The following is a 16755-nucleotide window of genomic DNA, read 5'->3' as shown; positions in this document are numbered from 1 at the left end:
CCGATTTTGAGTATCAGAATAGGACATGCTCAATGCGTCTGTAAAAGCGGGCAGCACACAGACACTGCACGCGGATACAGAAATGTAGCCTTATTATGTATAGCACAGTCCCTTAGTATATAGTGAACTCACTTATTATGTATAGCACAGTCCCTTAGTATATAGTGTACTCACATATTATGTACAACATAGTCCCTTAGTATATAGTGTACTCACATATGATGTACAACACAGTCCCTTAGTATATAGTGTACTCACATATTATGTATAGCACAGTCCCTTAGTATATAGTGTACTCACATATTATGTACAACACAGTCCCTTAGTATATAGTGTACTCCCATATTATGTATAGCACAGTCCCTTAGTATATAGTGTACTCACATATTATGTATAACACTATCCTTAGTTACATAGTTTCCTCTTTTATTATGTATCACAGCGTCCCTTATTGCGTACCATCCTCTAGTTATATATGGTGCTGTCCATTATTATATACATTAAGAGGCTGATTTCAGGCACGTATGCTGTCTGGAGGTTATATTAGTACTGGAGTGTTATAACAGGGGCTGATATCAGTCACATATGATGTAATGTCTGGAGGTTTTGTAAATAATATTGGAGGTATATTTTCATGACAATTTGGCCTGGGGTTATAAAGTATCTTCCGCTCCTCACCCAACCGCCTCCAAGACTTCTCCAGAATATCCCCCATCCTCTGGAATTCTTTGTCCCAACACATCCAACTATCAACCACATTCGGATCCTTCCGACGGAACCTGAAAACCCACCTCTTCAGGAAAGCCTACACTGACCCCTCTGCCTCCTCACCACTACCGGAGCTACAGCCTCACCAACACCGGAGCTCCTGCAACCATCAATCTACTGTCTCCTTCCCCACCATCCTGTAGAATGTAAGCCCACAAGGGCAGGGTCCTCGCCCCTCTGTATCAGTCTGTCATTGTTAGTGTACTGTAAGTGATATCTGTAATTTGTATGTAACCCCTTCTCATGTACAGCACCATGGAATCAATGATGCTATATAAATAAATAATAACAATAATAATACCTTCCTTTGTCCAGCATTAACAGGAAACCAGGCTTAGCAGGAAGCCCACATTCTGAAAGCCTCAAGTAGATTGGCCAAACCTCAAAAGCTGTGAGTGACATGTCACATCTTGACCAGCTCAGAGAAGGACAAAGAACTGCTTGCAATACAGAGTCATGCTGAAGCTGCAGACACATTCTAGAACATTCCAGAAAAATAATTCTGTAAGGAGATATGGAGATACTATACATTCTAGCCATACTTCATGCTTATTTCCGAGATCCCCAAAACATGGCGAACACCTACATGGGTCTTGACCTGTTTTAGCATCCAGGGTATGGAGATACCAGAGAACAGCTAGTAGAAATCAGATAGCAAAGCCGTGTTTGGTCTTAATGTGTAATGGGCCCAGCCGGACCCAGTGGCACAAAAACCGCCTCCCTAGGTCCATCTCTTAAGAAGTTCTGATACATCTTAGGTTGTGGAGTTTTTAGCTGCTAGGGTAAGAGGATAGGATTTATATTCAGCCCGGAGGCAGAAGGGGAGTGAACCAAAGGAGTTAAATGCTTGTGTAAAGTATGGCCTATTGCTTTTTCTCTGGGGAGGATGCAATGACAAATTGTGTGGGTAGAAGTCAAGGAACAGAGGGGACCACAAGCCACCGATGTGGCAGCCGCTCCCCCGAAAGCCAGGTAACTGATCCATACTTTCTGCTTATATTTTTTGTCCTATCACTATCTGTATTTGCATATAATCTGACTATTGTATATGTGTAACCATCATGTATATAGTTTGTATAGTGTGCGCTTAAGGCGATTAAGTATATAATTTAACCTGGGCTGCTCTTATCTCGATCCACAAATCCACACATTTGTGTTTCTGTGTGTCCGGTGTGACAGTCATCCTGGATCCGGCTGTAGAAGGTCTTTGCGGTTAGCTCAAGCACCTTCTTGATTTATGGAGAGACATCCTTCTCCCTCTAGGACCCAACAGTTACCTCTACATTCTGCTGCCAATTACACATCTGTGCCGTAGTTTTAAATACATTCAATGGCTGCAGCACGGTGCTGGTGTTGGCTCTCACTTGTCTCTGTCTAGTTGGAAGTACTAACAGTCAGTTAGTTCCTTCTTACAGGACTCTTTGGGGATTGCTGGTGTGACATCTCGATTGTCTTCTCAAGCTAAGTGTTCCCCTCGTTTGTCTACTCTCTCTGTCTTTAGTTGCAGTGGGGAGTGACTAGTGCACTTCATCCCCTCCCTAACCAGGGATTAGGTTACTGCTCAGCGATAGGTGCAGAACCTAGATAGGGATGGTTAGGGCAGTCAGGTTGATTTTAGATCTGCCTAGGGGCCTCCACTCCACTCTTCCCTAGTAATTGGGCTCCCCCTTCCCTCTTCCCGCTGTTGTGCACATACTTATCCTTCACCCAGCGTGACATTAGCACCAGCTGTATACTTAGGTAAAAAAAAAGACACTTTTTTGTGTTTTTTTTCTGTGTGGATTTTTTCTTTTTCCGGGTTCATGGATCCCGTTTCTGTGCTGGCAGAACCTTCGTTCTGAGGTTCAGCAGCAATGTCAGCGGCTGCAGACCCATACTGTGGGAGACTCTGCGGGTAGGCGGGTCCAGCTTGAACCCAAAATTGCCGTTTGACAGGTTTTCAGGAGGTAGGGACATTTTTTTTTGTATTTAAAGAAGATTGTAAATTGTATTTTAAACTTCGTCCTTACTCCTCTGGAGATGAGGAGCAGAGAGCGGGAATTGTGATTTCATTGTTGCAAGGGGATCCTCAGTCCTGGGCTTTTTCTCTAATCTTAGAATTCTATGTGTCTCCAGTCTGTGGAGGAGTTTTTCAGGGCTTTAGCTCATATCTATGATGATCCGGACCGCATTTCCTTGGCTGAATCCAGGCTCCGTTGCCTTCAGCAAGGTAATAGTTCAGTGGAGACTTGGTGACCGATATCAAATGGAATGACCCGTGTGTTAGAAGCCAATTTTGTCAAGGTCTTACTGAAAGGTTAAAAGATGCTTTGGCAGTGTATGAAACTCCTGAGTCATTGGAGGCTGCCATGTCATTGGCCACAAGGGTGGATAGACGCCTTCGGGATAGATAAGTAAGACCACTTTCTCCTGAGCCCTCTGTCCGGGACAATAATGCTGTGTTGGAGGGACGGTCCGGGGGTGAATCTAGACTTGCGGAGTTGGAGGAACCCATGTAGCTAGGAGGTGCATCTGCGTCGTATGTCTCTCCCGACATTCGCAAGAAAAAGGGCGTGTATTTGTTTTTGTGGGAAGAAGGGACATTTTATTGGGACCTGTCCTTTGATTCCTAAAAAAAGGAGACTTGATTAACCCTTGGGAGCCTGGAGTTTGATAATCAAGGGGTGTGTTCGTCTTCAACCTGTAATTCTCGGTTTGTTTTGAAAGCAGAGGTGGTGCTAGAGAGCAGGACTGAGAGAATTTCTGTGTTTGTAGACAGCGGAGCTGGAGTCAGTATGGTGGACGCTGAGTTTGCTAGAACTCATGGGTTTGCTCTACCATAGCTAAGCACATCCCTATTTACACCATGGACTCGGCACCTCTTGCACAGAGAACACTGATGCAGATTGTCCATAACATAAGGCTAACCGTGGGATCTTTTCATTATGAGGTAATTCCTTGTTATGTCCTGGAGGGTCTCCAAGCTCCAATGGTTCTGGGGTTACCCTTGTTGGTGAAATATAGTCCGATAGTGGATTGCCAATCCAGAGAGATTATGGAGTGGGGAGATTACTGCCATCCTAAACATTTCCCTTTCTGCAGTATCTACGGGGACCTTACCTGCATTTGTCGGGGTTTGAGGATGTATTTTCCCAGAAGGGTTGTCAGCATTTGCCCCCCCATCGTGCATATGACTGTGCTATTAACCTGACCCCTGTAACTAAACTACACAAGTCCAGAATGTACAATCTGTCCGGTCCTGAGAGTCAAGCCATGAGTTGGAGGGAAAGTAAGGAAGTTCCTGGCTGGGGACCGAGAGAGAAAGGTTTCCAGACCGAGCTGGCTGGAGTGAGTGCCAGTCAGATCCAGACTGCGGTCTGAGGACGAGGGTCCACGGAGCTGCGCCTGCCTCACGTGCGGCAGCATCCTAAGAAAGAGACATTGAAGAGAAGTGTATTGCAGTGAGTGAGAAACAAAGTCATAGCAAAAGGAGAGGAAACCAGGAGTTCTGTCCTGAGAGAGGCTGCCTCCTTCTGAAGCGCAGGAATACCGAGGGAGTAAGGATCTCTATGCTTTACTTCAGAGACTGGCAGGAAAGTTGATTCTACGTTGGCTGCCCGACCTTTATACACAGGAGACACGGTGGCAACTTGTGGGGGCCGGGGCGTCCCTAGGGTCCCTATAAAAAGCCTCAGGCCACCAGTCATACGTGTTTTGTTCTATCCGACCACGGGAACAGTGAGAGGAGTAATAACAGTGAGGACCTCATTAGAGCTTATGCAAGTAGGGACCTATTGTATTACTGTACGCATAGGAAGGTTATTGAATTCCACCTGGATAAGGGGACTCTGGATTTGCCTTCAGACCGGATGGATTCTGCCTACTCTGTGATCCGGTGCCCTGGACTGAGGACACTGAAGCCTTCAGTAAAGGTAAAGAGACTGCAACCTTGTGTCCTCGTTATTCACTGCACCTCTCACCATCCACCATCTACACCTCTGGGAAGCCCTGGGGATACACTTCACCTGTGGGAAGGTATACCATCAAGCTGCCATAACATCACACCAGCGGACCCCTAAGCAGCATCGGTCACCCTGACTGAATACCACAGGTGGTGTCACGAACTACCCCTTTAAAGACCTTTCCCCCCATTTATTAACGGACGCCCCTAGGGCCACGGACCGGGTCAGCCACCATGACCTCCCCGCTGAGAACCGAAGGACCCGGCTCCGAGTACCCCACGGTCCTGTGGGGGCGCTCCAAAATCTTGGCGTCACGAACAGGATCTACTTAAGCCTGAAAATCGGGTCATGTGCACCTAAGAATTGTATGTGAACTGTGTTTCATTGCTGAACTGTGTATTGCCGTTTACCGCAAGATTCCCGCCAAAACCGCCACCATTACCGCACCATGTGGCGTGCAGGAGGAGTGGGGAGTGTCATCGTGGGTGTAGCCTGGAAGAACGGCGCGAAAGTGGAGCCAGACCCTCACAGATACCACTATGTCCGAGAGATATGCCCGTCAACGAGAAAGATCCGCCTCCTGGTCTGGGATGGTGGAAGAAGAAGGAACCGCCCTCTGGAGGAGGAGGAGCAGGAAAAACTGGACACCATTTGGCAGAACCTAGTTGGCAGCATGGCGAGCGGAGGTCGCCCGGAAGAGGGGGAGAAAACCTGCAAAAGTCCCAGCCAATGGGAGATGAGCGAGACCCTTCCAGGCCGCAGGAACCAGGAAATCCTGGGAGCAGAAATGGAGGAGTTGTGTCGGCAGTTCCGGAGCCTGTGCCATCGTGCGACTACCAGCCGCAAGGAGCAGCAGCACCGCCAGCCGCCGGAACCCCAGCCTGCAGAGGAGGAGACCGGCACCGGAGACGCCACGGAGGCAGGTAATGACACTGACCCTGCCCCGATAGCCAAGGAACCCCTGCTAGTGGCCGTAGACTCCCCTCCACTACCACCACCCGGCCAGGTGTGTAGCCGCCTAGAGTGGGAAAGGCCATGGGAGACCCTAAAAATCTCAGACGTCCCACTGCAACCCACTAAGCAGATGGTGGACATCAAAGGAGATGGGGTAACCTTTAAGTGGACCCATGCCACCACTAACCTGATCGGGTTCCCTGGAGAGAGCCAGACAGGAGAGAAGATCGAGGTGGTCAGGCTAGCAGAATATCGACGCCAGGAAACCCTCCGGCAAGAGCAGCGGGAAACAGAGCGTCGGCGCCAGGCTGAGCGTGAGAAAGATCTTCAAGCTAAAGCCTGGGCCAGGCAGATGAGTGAGGAGGACTGGGGCCCACAGCGCTACGGGATTGTAGTAACCTTCCGCCTACAGGGAGGCTGGGGCTTCATTAAAGAACCAGGCCTCTATCCGGAGGTATTTGTAAACCGACGTGATGTGGAGGCACACCTCATGGAGGGAAACCCAGACCGGGATTTGTATCCAGGCGACCGTGCCACGTATACGTGGCATTGGGGAGATAAAGGATGGTACGCTCTCCATGTCTACAGATACAGACCAGAAGCTCCCACCTCACCACCTCCAAGCTCTAAACTCGTACCAAGGGAAACACCGTGAGCTCCACCAGAACAGGTGACCCCTGCACCGGTCACCCTGTGTTCAAAGTGCACACAAACATCTGTAGCACGGAGGACTGTCAGCACGCAGACTCCCATCAGAAGTGCAGACACACTCTATGTAGTACCAGGTGGTAGCCAATACCCAAAAGGACTACCCCCATCGGTACTACCTCCCGAATGGTTCAAATAAACCTCGAAACCCTGAAGAAGGAATGTAAATAGTTCTCTTTAAAACTTTTCCTGTTTCTTTGCTGCTAAAACCCGTCTAGGGTTATGCCTTAAAGGGATCCTCAGTTCCAGGAGGATTCCAAGTTTAAACCTATTTTGCACACGTTATCCTTGTTTTTTAAGAACTGCAGAATCATGGACTGTGCATGACCACAAATTGTTCCTGTAAATAGTTTGCACCTTCTTAAAGGTGCTCTCTACTGGTTTTACAAGAAGAGCTTTTCGAAGAGACTGTTCCTGATGACATTGTGAAAGTTCTTGCTGTTTTACAAGTTGATGATTGACTTGCATCTTGATTGTTTGCACTACCTCATTGAGAGACTTGGGTTTACCCTTAAAGGGAATGTTTATTTGTTGCACTTTGCCTAAGAGTAATAATGTTGCCTTAAGTAGTTAGATAGTAATAGTGTTTACATAGCTGGTAGTATGTAGCTAGGAATAGAAAATGTTGAATGATGTACTTTAAATAAAATTGAAGTTAAAGTAGATGTTAGGTTTTATAGGAGTAAACTGAAGAAAAATGCAGTGAGCCTGTGGGGGTAGACAGATAGTCCTGCATATGTAGAAGGAGTAAGAATAGCATATTAGTTTGCACTTTGAAGTTTTATAGTACACCCTTAGAGGGTATTTGCACTTGAATAAAGGAAAATACTGTTTTGTACTTGCACTTAGTAGATAGTATACCCGTATGGGCGTATGGGTGATGGTCGTTCATAGTTAGTTAATAATTGTTATTCACTTAATTTAAAGTCGTACGCACAATGTAAATATGTTATTGTTTGCAACGTTCAAGTGTTCTCACCTCCCATAAAGGGAAGCACTGTTAAATGAATTTGGTTTATAGCATTTTAAAAATCTTGCATGTCTTTTGCTAACCTGTAATTGTGGTTTTCTTTTCCCAGTCCGGGAGTACTGGATTTAATTGGGGGAAGTACAGCGCCCCAGAGTCCTGGTCGTTGCAGTAATGTTGTTCTTCCACCAGGGGGAGCAATATTACGTCTGAAGGCAATAAAGGAGATCTTCTGTCCAGGTATCACAACCACACACAACACACTTCACACTCCAGCCACCAGGGGGAGCAAAGGTTCTATCTACTAGGCCACTCCTCAGTTAGGTAAAACTGGTAGTTGGAGGGAAAGTTAGGAAGTTCCTGGCTGGGGACCGAGAGAGAAAGGTCTCCAGACCGAACTGGCTGGAGCGAGTGCCAATCAGATCCAGACTGCGGTCTGAGGAGGACGAGGGTCCATGGAGCTGCGCCTGCCCCACGTGCAGCAGCATCCTAAGAATGAGACATTGAAGACAAGTGTATTACAGTGAGTGAGAAACGAAGTCATAGCAAAAGGAGAGGAAACCAGGAGTTCTGTCCTGTGAGAGGCTGCCTCCTTCTGAAGCGCAGGAATACCGAGAGAGTAAGGATCTCTATGCTTTACTTCAGAGACTGGCAGGACAGTTAATTCTAAGTTGGCCGCACCGGCCGGACTCTGCCTACCCTGTGATCCGGTGCCCTGGACTGAGGACACTGAAGCCTTCAGTAAAGGTAAAGAGACTGCAACCTTGTGTCCTCGTTATTCACTGCACCTCACACCATCCACCATCTACACCTCTGGGAAGCCCTGGGGATACACTTCACCTGTGGGAAGGTATACCATCAAGCTGCCATAACATCACCCCAGCGGACCCCTAAGCAGCGTCGGTCACCCTGACCGAATTCCACAGGTGGCGTCACGAACTACTCCTTTAAAGACCTTTCCCCCCATTTATTAACGGACGCCCCTAGGGCCACGGACCGGGTCAGCTGCCGTGACCTCCCCGCTGAGAACCGAAGGACCCGGTTCCGAGTACCCCACGGTCCTGTGGGGGTGCTCCAGTGCCAGTATCTGGCCACTGAACCTCGAAGACAGGATCCTCCAGAACACAACGTAATATCCACCCCTGTTCATGTCAATGTCATTAACATACCAACTGATTGAGATGTGGTGGTGGATGACGTACTGTGTCCCTCTCCCATTAGGGGGAGATCAATCAAGCAAGCAGTACTAATGACTTAGAGTGTGGCCAGCAAGCATGCTGGAACCAGTTGTCCTGTGAGGTTGTAATGGAAGGGACAGACGGGGTAGACAGCTACAGAGGAGGAACATGCATTTGGGGACCGGGATGTCCCAGGAGAGATAGGGATTCCAGATAAGTCATCATTGCACGGTTTCTACAAAACGGGAATGTCAGAGGGCTAGGTTAGTCAGTCTGGACTGGCGACTTGGTCGGAAGCCGAGGAGAAGCGGGCACTACCCAAGGCTGCAGCGGCCATGCCACTGTCACGCATAGTGGTAGTGCCAGGGGTGTTCCTCAGGTGTCCAGCAGCTTCCCCACTTCCAACCAAATGGCTGCCAGGTCAGACAGAGGCTAGGATAGAGATTCTGGGGTACTGACAGAAGTCATGGCGGTCTCGTTTATTCTGGACACTTCCAATCAGGGGTTTCAGGCAGCGTTGGATGTGGTTGCCTACTGCCGTTCGTGAGATAAATGTCAGAAGGTGGGAAAGTCAGGGTGATGCCCCAAAGCCTCACTGGTAACTCTGACCATCATTGAAGAGAAGAGCCTTTCAGGAGTGTGGCTATGGATTTGGTTGGCCCAATGGCCACTCCCAGCACCTCTGGGAAACTCTACATTCTGACGGTAGTAGACTATGCCACCCAGTACCTGGAAGAGATAGCCTTGTCGTCTATTCACTCCGACAAGATGTCCACCTTATTACTGGAGATTTTCTCCCAAATGGGTTTTCCCCAGATAATGCTCACCGACTGGGGGACCTAGTTCATGTCGCAGCTGAATGAGTCCCTCTGTAAGCAGATACAGGTGCAACATCTGGCGACCAACCGGCACCACCCACAGACCAGCGGCCTGTGCGGACGGTTCAATGGCACCCTGAATCAGGTGCTGTTCGACTCCCACAGGTTCAACTGGAAGCGATACCTCCCACAACTGCTATTTGCCTACCGGAAGGTTCCACAGGCCTCAACAGGGTTCTCCGCCTTTGAGCTCCTGTAAGGACGACATGTACAGGGGTCCTTGGCTCTGGGTGAAAGAGGTTTGGGCCAACCATGGAGTATCAGTCATTGAATATGTAGTGCGCTTCTGTGATCAGATGCAGGCTTTGGCACACCTGGTGCAAAACAATGTGACGCAAGCCCAGGCCAACCAGAATTGGTGGTATGACCAGAATGCTTGTGAAGGACCTACCAGGTGGCTCAAAAAGTGTGGGTACTGGTCTCCGTATCCCAGGACAAGCTACAGGTGATCTGGGAGGGCCTCGTACACCAGCAGCTCCATGCCGAAATTTACCTGGTCCCCCTCGACAATGCCCAGGGAATGCGGAAGGCGATCCATGTGAACATGAAGGCAAATCATGAACGGAGGGTCTGTGCCCTCCCCATATGCAACCTGCCAGATGAGAGAGAGGCAGAGACCCTTGTGAATATGCTCGACCAAACTAGGGCAAGTGGGACCACCAAGGATGTGGAGATTTGTCACCAGCTCTCCTTGTTAAACAACAAGCATTAGAGGACCGAGTCGGCTGTCCGTCACTTGGACATCAGGGATCACCCCCAATCCAGCGTTCAGCATATCTGTTCTCCCCTTAGTGACAGAGCCAATTTGGTACTTAATGACCAGGCCAATTTTTACAATTCTGACCACTGTCACTTTAAGAGGTTATAACTCTGGAACGCTTTATCAGATCCCGCTGATTCAGAGATTGTTTTTTCGTGACATATTGTACTTCAAGTTAGTGGTAACATTTCTTTGATATTACTTGTGATTATTTATGAAAAAAACGGAAATTTTTAAAATTTTGCAATTTTCAAACTTTGTATTTTTATGCCCTTAAATCAGAGAGATATGTCACAAAAAATAGTTAATAAATAACATTTCCCACATGTCTACTTTACATCAGCACAATTTTGGAAACAATTTTTTTTTTTGTTAGGAAGTTATAAGGGTTAAAAGTTGACCAGCAATTTCTCATTTTTACAACACCATTTTTTTTTAGGGACCACATCATATTTGAAGTCATTTTGAGGGGTCTGTATGATAGAAAATACCCAAGTGTGACACCATTCTAAAAACTGCACCCCTCAAGGTGCTTAAAACCACATTCAAGAAGTTTATTAACCCTTCAGGTATTTCACAGGAATTTTTGGAATGTTTTTAAATAAAAATGAACATTTAACTTTTTTTTGCAAACATTTTACTTCAGAACCATTTCTTTTATTTTCACAAGTGTTAAAACAGATATGTAACCATAAATTTAGTTTAGCAATTTTTCCTGAATACGCCGATACCCCATATGTGGGGGTAAACCACTGTTTGGGCACACCGCAGAGCTTGGAAGAGAAGGAGCGCCGTTTTACTTTTTCAATGTAGAATTGGCTGGAATTGAGATCGGACGCCATGTTGCGTTTGGAGAGCCCCTGATGTGCCTAAACATTGAAACCCCCCACAAGTGACCCCATTTTGGAAACTAGACCCCTTAAGGAGTTTATCTAGATGTATGGTGAGCACTTTAAACCCCCAAGTGCTTCACAGAAATTTATAAAGTAGAGCCGTGAAAATAAAAAAATATTTTTTAGCCTGCAATTTGTTATATTCTCAAGGGTAACAGGAGACATTGGACCTCAAAATCTGTTGACCAGTTTGTCCTGAGTACGCTGATACCCCATATGTGGGGGGGGCACTGTTTGGGCACCCATCGGGGCTCAGAAGGAAAGGGATGGTCTGCGGGCATCATGTTGCATTTGCAGAGCTCCTGATGTACCTAAACAGTAGAAACCCCCCACAAGTGACCCCATTTTGGAAACTAGATCCCCCCAAAGAGCTTATCTAGATGTGTGGTGAGCACTATGAACCCCCAACTGTTTCACAGAAGTTTATAATGTAGAGCCATGAAAATAAAGAAAATCATATTTTTTCTACAAAAATGAACTTTTCACCCCCAAATTTTTACTTTCACAAGGGTAACAGGAGAAATTGGACCCCAAAATTTATTGTGCAATTTATGCTGAGTAGGCTGATACCCCATATGTGGGGGGGAACCACTGTTTGGGCGCATGGCAGAGCTCGGAAGGGAAGGAGCGCCGTTTGGAATGCAGACTTTGATAGAATGGTCTGCGGGCGTTATGTTGCTTTTGCAGAGCCCCTGATGTACCTAAACAGTAGAAACCCCCCACAAGTGACCCCATTTTGGAAACTAGACCCCTCAAGGAACTTATCTAGATGTGTGGTGAGAACTTTGAATGGCCAAGTGCTTCACAGAAGTTTATAATGCAGAGTTGTGAAAATAAAAAATATTTTTTCCACGAAAAAGATTTTTTAGCCCCCAAGTTTTTATTTTCACAAGGGTAACAGGAGAAATTGGACCCCAAAAGTTGTTGTCCAATTTATCCTGAGTACGCTGATGCCCCATATGTGGGGATAAACAACTGTTTGGGCGCACGGCAGGGCTCAGAAGGGAGGGAGCACCATTTGACTTTTTGAGCGCAAAATTGGCTTTCGTGTTTGGAGACTCCCTGATGTACCTAAACAGTGGAAACCCCCCAATTCTAACTCCAACCCTAACCCCAACACACCCCTAATCCTAATCCCAACCCGATCCATAATCCTAATCACAACCCTAACGATAATCACAACCCTAACCCCAAAACAACCCTAATCTCAACCCTAACCATAACCCTAATGAAAACCCTAAATCCAACACACCCCTAATCCTAATCTCAACCCTAACCTCAAACCTAACCCTAATCCCAATACACCCCTAACCCTAATCCCAACCTAACCTTAACCCTAATCCCAAACCTAACCCTAATCCCAAACGTAACCCTAATGCCAACCCTAACCCTAATACCAAACCTAACCCTAGCCCTAACTTTAGCCCCAACCCTAACCCTAACCCTAAATTTAGCCCCAACCCTAACCCTAGCCCTAACTTTAGCCCCAACCCAAACGCTAGCCCTAACCCTGAATTTAGCCCCAACCCTAACCTTAACTTTAGCCCTAACCCAGGGGTGGACATAGCGCTGGTTCAACCGGTGCAAGTGCACCGGGGCCCAGAGAGGGAGGGGGCCCCCGACGGACATATAAAGCATTGAGGTGAATGACAGCCGGCAGTAGTATTACTGCTAACAGGAGAAGCAAGGGGCCCGATCTGCTGCATACATGAAATGACAGTCAAAAGGGGCCCCCTTCCTGACCTCACCTGTTAGCATACATTACGCTGCTGTCCGGCTGTCACTGGTGTTGTGTGGTGACCGGCTGCAGAAGCAGGAGGGGGAGGGCCTCTCAGTGAGTCACTGAAGCTCTGCTTGTGACTCACTGCTGCTGCGCAGGTGCGCACTCTTCCCAGAGTCTCAGTGATCCGCGGGACTGGGTTACACATGAACATAGGGGGGAGGGGAGGAGGAATCACTACTCTAGGTAGGAGAAGGCCTGGCCCGCCGGGAGTCTGCAGGGATGAGCGCCAACAATCTAGACAGGCTCCATGTCTCCCCTGCTCATTTCCTGTGTTGTTCTGGGCCGGACCAGCTCCCTGCAACTGCACTCTCTGTAGGTACACATTCCATGTGATGTATGTTGATCTGTCTAGTGTGTGTGTATTCTGCTGTGTGTGTATATAGGGCTAGTGTGTGTGTTTGCATACTGCTGTGTCTGTCTATAGGGCTAGTGTGTGTATACTGCTGTGTGTGTATAATGCTATGTATTTAGGGGTAGTGTGTGTGTATTTTCTGCTGTGTATACACATATGTTATTATAGGTATTTTATATACAGTGTACATGCATGAGGGGGGCCCCCGACGTATTTAGCCCTAACCCTGACTCCTCTAGCTGCCTGCCGGCAGATCATGGCGGGTGCACTGCGCATTCGCCCGCCATTTTCTTACCAGATGAAGAAAATCATCTGCAGGAGGGGACGCAGGAGGACCCAGGGACACCGATAAGTATAACAGGGTCCCCGAATCCCCCTATTTCTGTCCTCTGATGTGCGATCACATCAGAGGACAGAGAATTACACAGCGCTTTTTTTTTTCTGTGGCCCCCGGTAAACAGTTCATTACCGGCGATCGCAAAACAGGGGTTGGTAAAAACCGACCCAGATCATGTTCTTTGGGGTCTCGGCTACCCCCGGCAACCGAGACCCCAAAGATCTTCCGGGTGCCGTTTTTTGGCCGGAACAAGATGGCGGCGCCCATCGGGAGCCACGAGGAGCACCGGGGGAGACAGGTGAGTATCGGGGGGCTATCGGGGACCCCATTTCTCTGGAGACAGAGAAATTAAATGGGAAATCGCGTTTTGTTTTTTTTTTTTGCGACCCCCGGTAAACGGTTAATTACCGGCGATCGCAACCTGGGGGTCAGTAAAAACCCCCCGAATCATGTTCTCTGGGGTCACGGCTACCCCCGGTAACCGAGACCCCAGAGAAAATCCGGCTATTCACATTTTTTAGGTACCCTTAACTGCCGCTGTTAAAAGGCGTATCGGCGGTCGTTAAGGGGTTAAAGACTGAACTGTTAGCTTTCTTCATTATGAATAGCTAATCAGTGCACCACATGAAGACCACCTCACAGTCCCGCCCACAGGCTGCCCCAGAGCACGAGCATATCATTAACTCAAAACTGAAAATAAAGATTTAACAACCACAAGATGGATTTCATCACCAGCTATCAGTGTAATCAGTGTAATGGCGCCGGGTTGACGCTGGGTGTAGTTGAGCGCAATCCTGCTGACAGGTTCCCTTTAATTATGCAGACGTAAATTCAGAAGGTCATGAGCCATGCATGATTATCTTTATGTTGACTGTTTAATGTGTGTGTCTTTCTTTGGTTGGTCAAGAAGCAAAAACTATTGTTCGTAGGAGCCTGGATGTTGATGTTTAAGTCACTGTTTGTTGTAACTTATTGTCTGTTATCTCTGCAAGACAGGGGCGAGGGGTCACTGAACAATCGGTTTGACATTATGTTGATTGACCATTGTGTGGGAGCCTGTGGTTTGTTGCCGTGCAAAACAGAGAAGGATGAACTATGCATAGTGATTAGTGATGAGCGAGTATACTCGTTGCTCGGGTTTTCCCCAGCACGCTCGGGTGGTCTCCGAGTATTTGTGACTGCTCGGAGATTTAGTTTTTCCTTGCCGCAGCTGCATGATTTGTGGCTTTTAGACAGCTTGACTACATGTAGGGATTTCCAAGAAACCAGGTAACCCCACATGTACTCAGGCTGGCTAGCAGCAGTAAATCATGCAGCTGCGTCAACAGAAACTAAATCTCCGAGCACTCACAAATACTCGGGAGACCACCCGAGCGTGCTGGGGAAAATCCGAGCAACGAGTATACTCGCTCATCACTAATAGTGATTTAAATGCTCAAACTACGCAAGTTAATCTCATCACACCTTCCTCTTGACCTCTGGATGATTACTTGAAGGACAACAGTTGTGAAATAAATAAAGGGGTATGCTTCTGTAACAAGTCACCCAGAGAACCAGAGACTCTTTACAAAACCACAGCTAGGAATACTCTACAGGATAGCTGCCAGAACATCATGGTTCCATCATGAGGGACACAGATTTATCATTCTACAGGATGCCAGCTATGGACCTATGGATACGTTTGGGGAAACGAAGATTTGGACCTCCCCTGTCACCAGAGCCCCCTGAACACGTTTAGGAAAGCCAGGATTGGGAGTCGCTGGTCACCTGACACCATGGAGTTGTTCAGAGAAGCAAGATTGTGACCCTTTGGTCACCTGGCCTCGTGCTTAAATGGACTGTCGGCTTCCTAAGCTTTTCGATGCCTCCTCTTTGTGAGTGCCACAGGTGACTGTAGCAGTCCCTGGAAGTTGTCGCTGCTTTAATCCTGACAAGTCAGCAGAAGGGTGAGGCTCTGTAATTTTGCACCATCTTGGGTATTTTGTTTGGACTGTTCTATGTGTTATTATCTCTTCCTGGTTCAATAAAGCATTGCCACATTGTGGTATGAGTAGTATTCTGCCCACAGTAAAAAGGAAAGTGGGCATTCGATGGGATGAACCTTGATCCATGCAGTTTCGGGCAAGCAGACTAGAGCACCCACTGACTCCCATGTCTCCACAGAGGGCCAAGCCTCAAAGGCTGTGAGTGACAGATCTCACGCCTTGACCAGTTCAGAGCTGAATGAAGTCCTGGTTGCCATTTAGAGTCCTGCTGACCCTGCAAACACCTTCTAGAACATTCCAGAAACATCATTCCTAATGAGTTATTGAGATACTATATGTTCTAGCCAGCCATACATCGTGTAAATTTCCGAGATCCCCAGAACATGGGGAACGCCCGCCTGCATCTCGACCCGTTTCAGCACCCAGGGGTATGGAGATACATAGAACAATTAGTAGAAACAAGATAAGAAAGGTATGTTTGGTCTTAACGTGTAGCAGGGACCCAGCCAAACTCGATAATGCCAAAATCGCCTCCCTAGGACCATCAATTATGGAGTTATGACACATCTTAGGTAGTGGAGTTTTTAGCTGATAGATGCAAGAGGATAGGATTTAGGTTCAGCCCGGGGGGCAGGATGGTAATGACTCAAACAGGTTAAATGCTCGTGTAAAGCACGTCCTCATATTGCTTTATCTCTGGAGAGGTCATGAGGACATATTGTGTGGGTAGAAGTCAAGGAACAGAGGGGACCACAAGCCTCCAATGTGGCAGCCCCTCCGCTTCAGACTAGGGGCATCTGTGTAAAACTGTACCAAGCTGACCGTACGTGTCCTCAGGGGGTGCGGAACGTCACATTGGTGAAAGTGGGGAGACCCATTACGTCATCCATCTTACATAATAGAGATGTCAGGGGAGGTGAGGGTTCATCACTGGTTATGTCAGTACTGGAGCGTTACAAGAGGCAGATATCAGTCACATCTGATGTAATGTTTGGAGGTTATATTAGTACTGGAGCATTATAAGGGGGTGATATCAGTCACATATGATGTAATGTCTGGGGGCTATATCAGTACTGGAGCGTTATAAGAGGGGCTGATATCAGTCACATATGGTGTAATGTCTGGGAGTTATATCATTACTGGAGCGTTATAAGAGGCTGATATAGTCACATATGATGTAATGTCTGGAGGTTATATCAGTACTGGAGTGTTATAAGAGGGGCTGATATCAGTCACATATGGTGTAATGTC

General features: G+C 47.5%; 1 protein-coding gene across 1 annotated transcript in view; it reads right to left on the bottom strand.

The window, feature by feature from the left end:
- Window positions 1–16755, bottom strand: part of OBSCN (obscurin, cytoskeletal calmodulin and titin-interacting RhoGEF) — an 860705-nt gene that overhangs the window by 180556 nt on the left and 663394 nt on the right. The window lies entirely within an intron of this gene.

Source organism: Ranitomeya variabilis, chromosome 6, assembly GCF_051348905.1.
Source record: "Ranitomeya variabilis isolate aRanVar5 chromosome 6, aRanVar5.hap1, whole genome shotgun sequence".
NCBI classification, from domain to species: domain Eukaryota; kingdom Metazoa; phylum Chordata; class Amphibia; order Anura; family Dendrobatidae; genus Ranitomeya; species Ranitomeya variabilis.
This window is presented reverse-complemented; position numbering and strand designations above follow the sequence as displayed.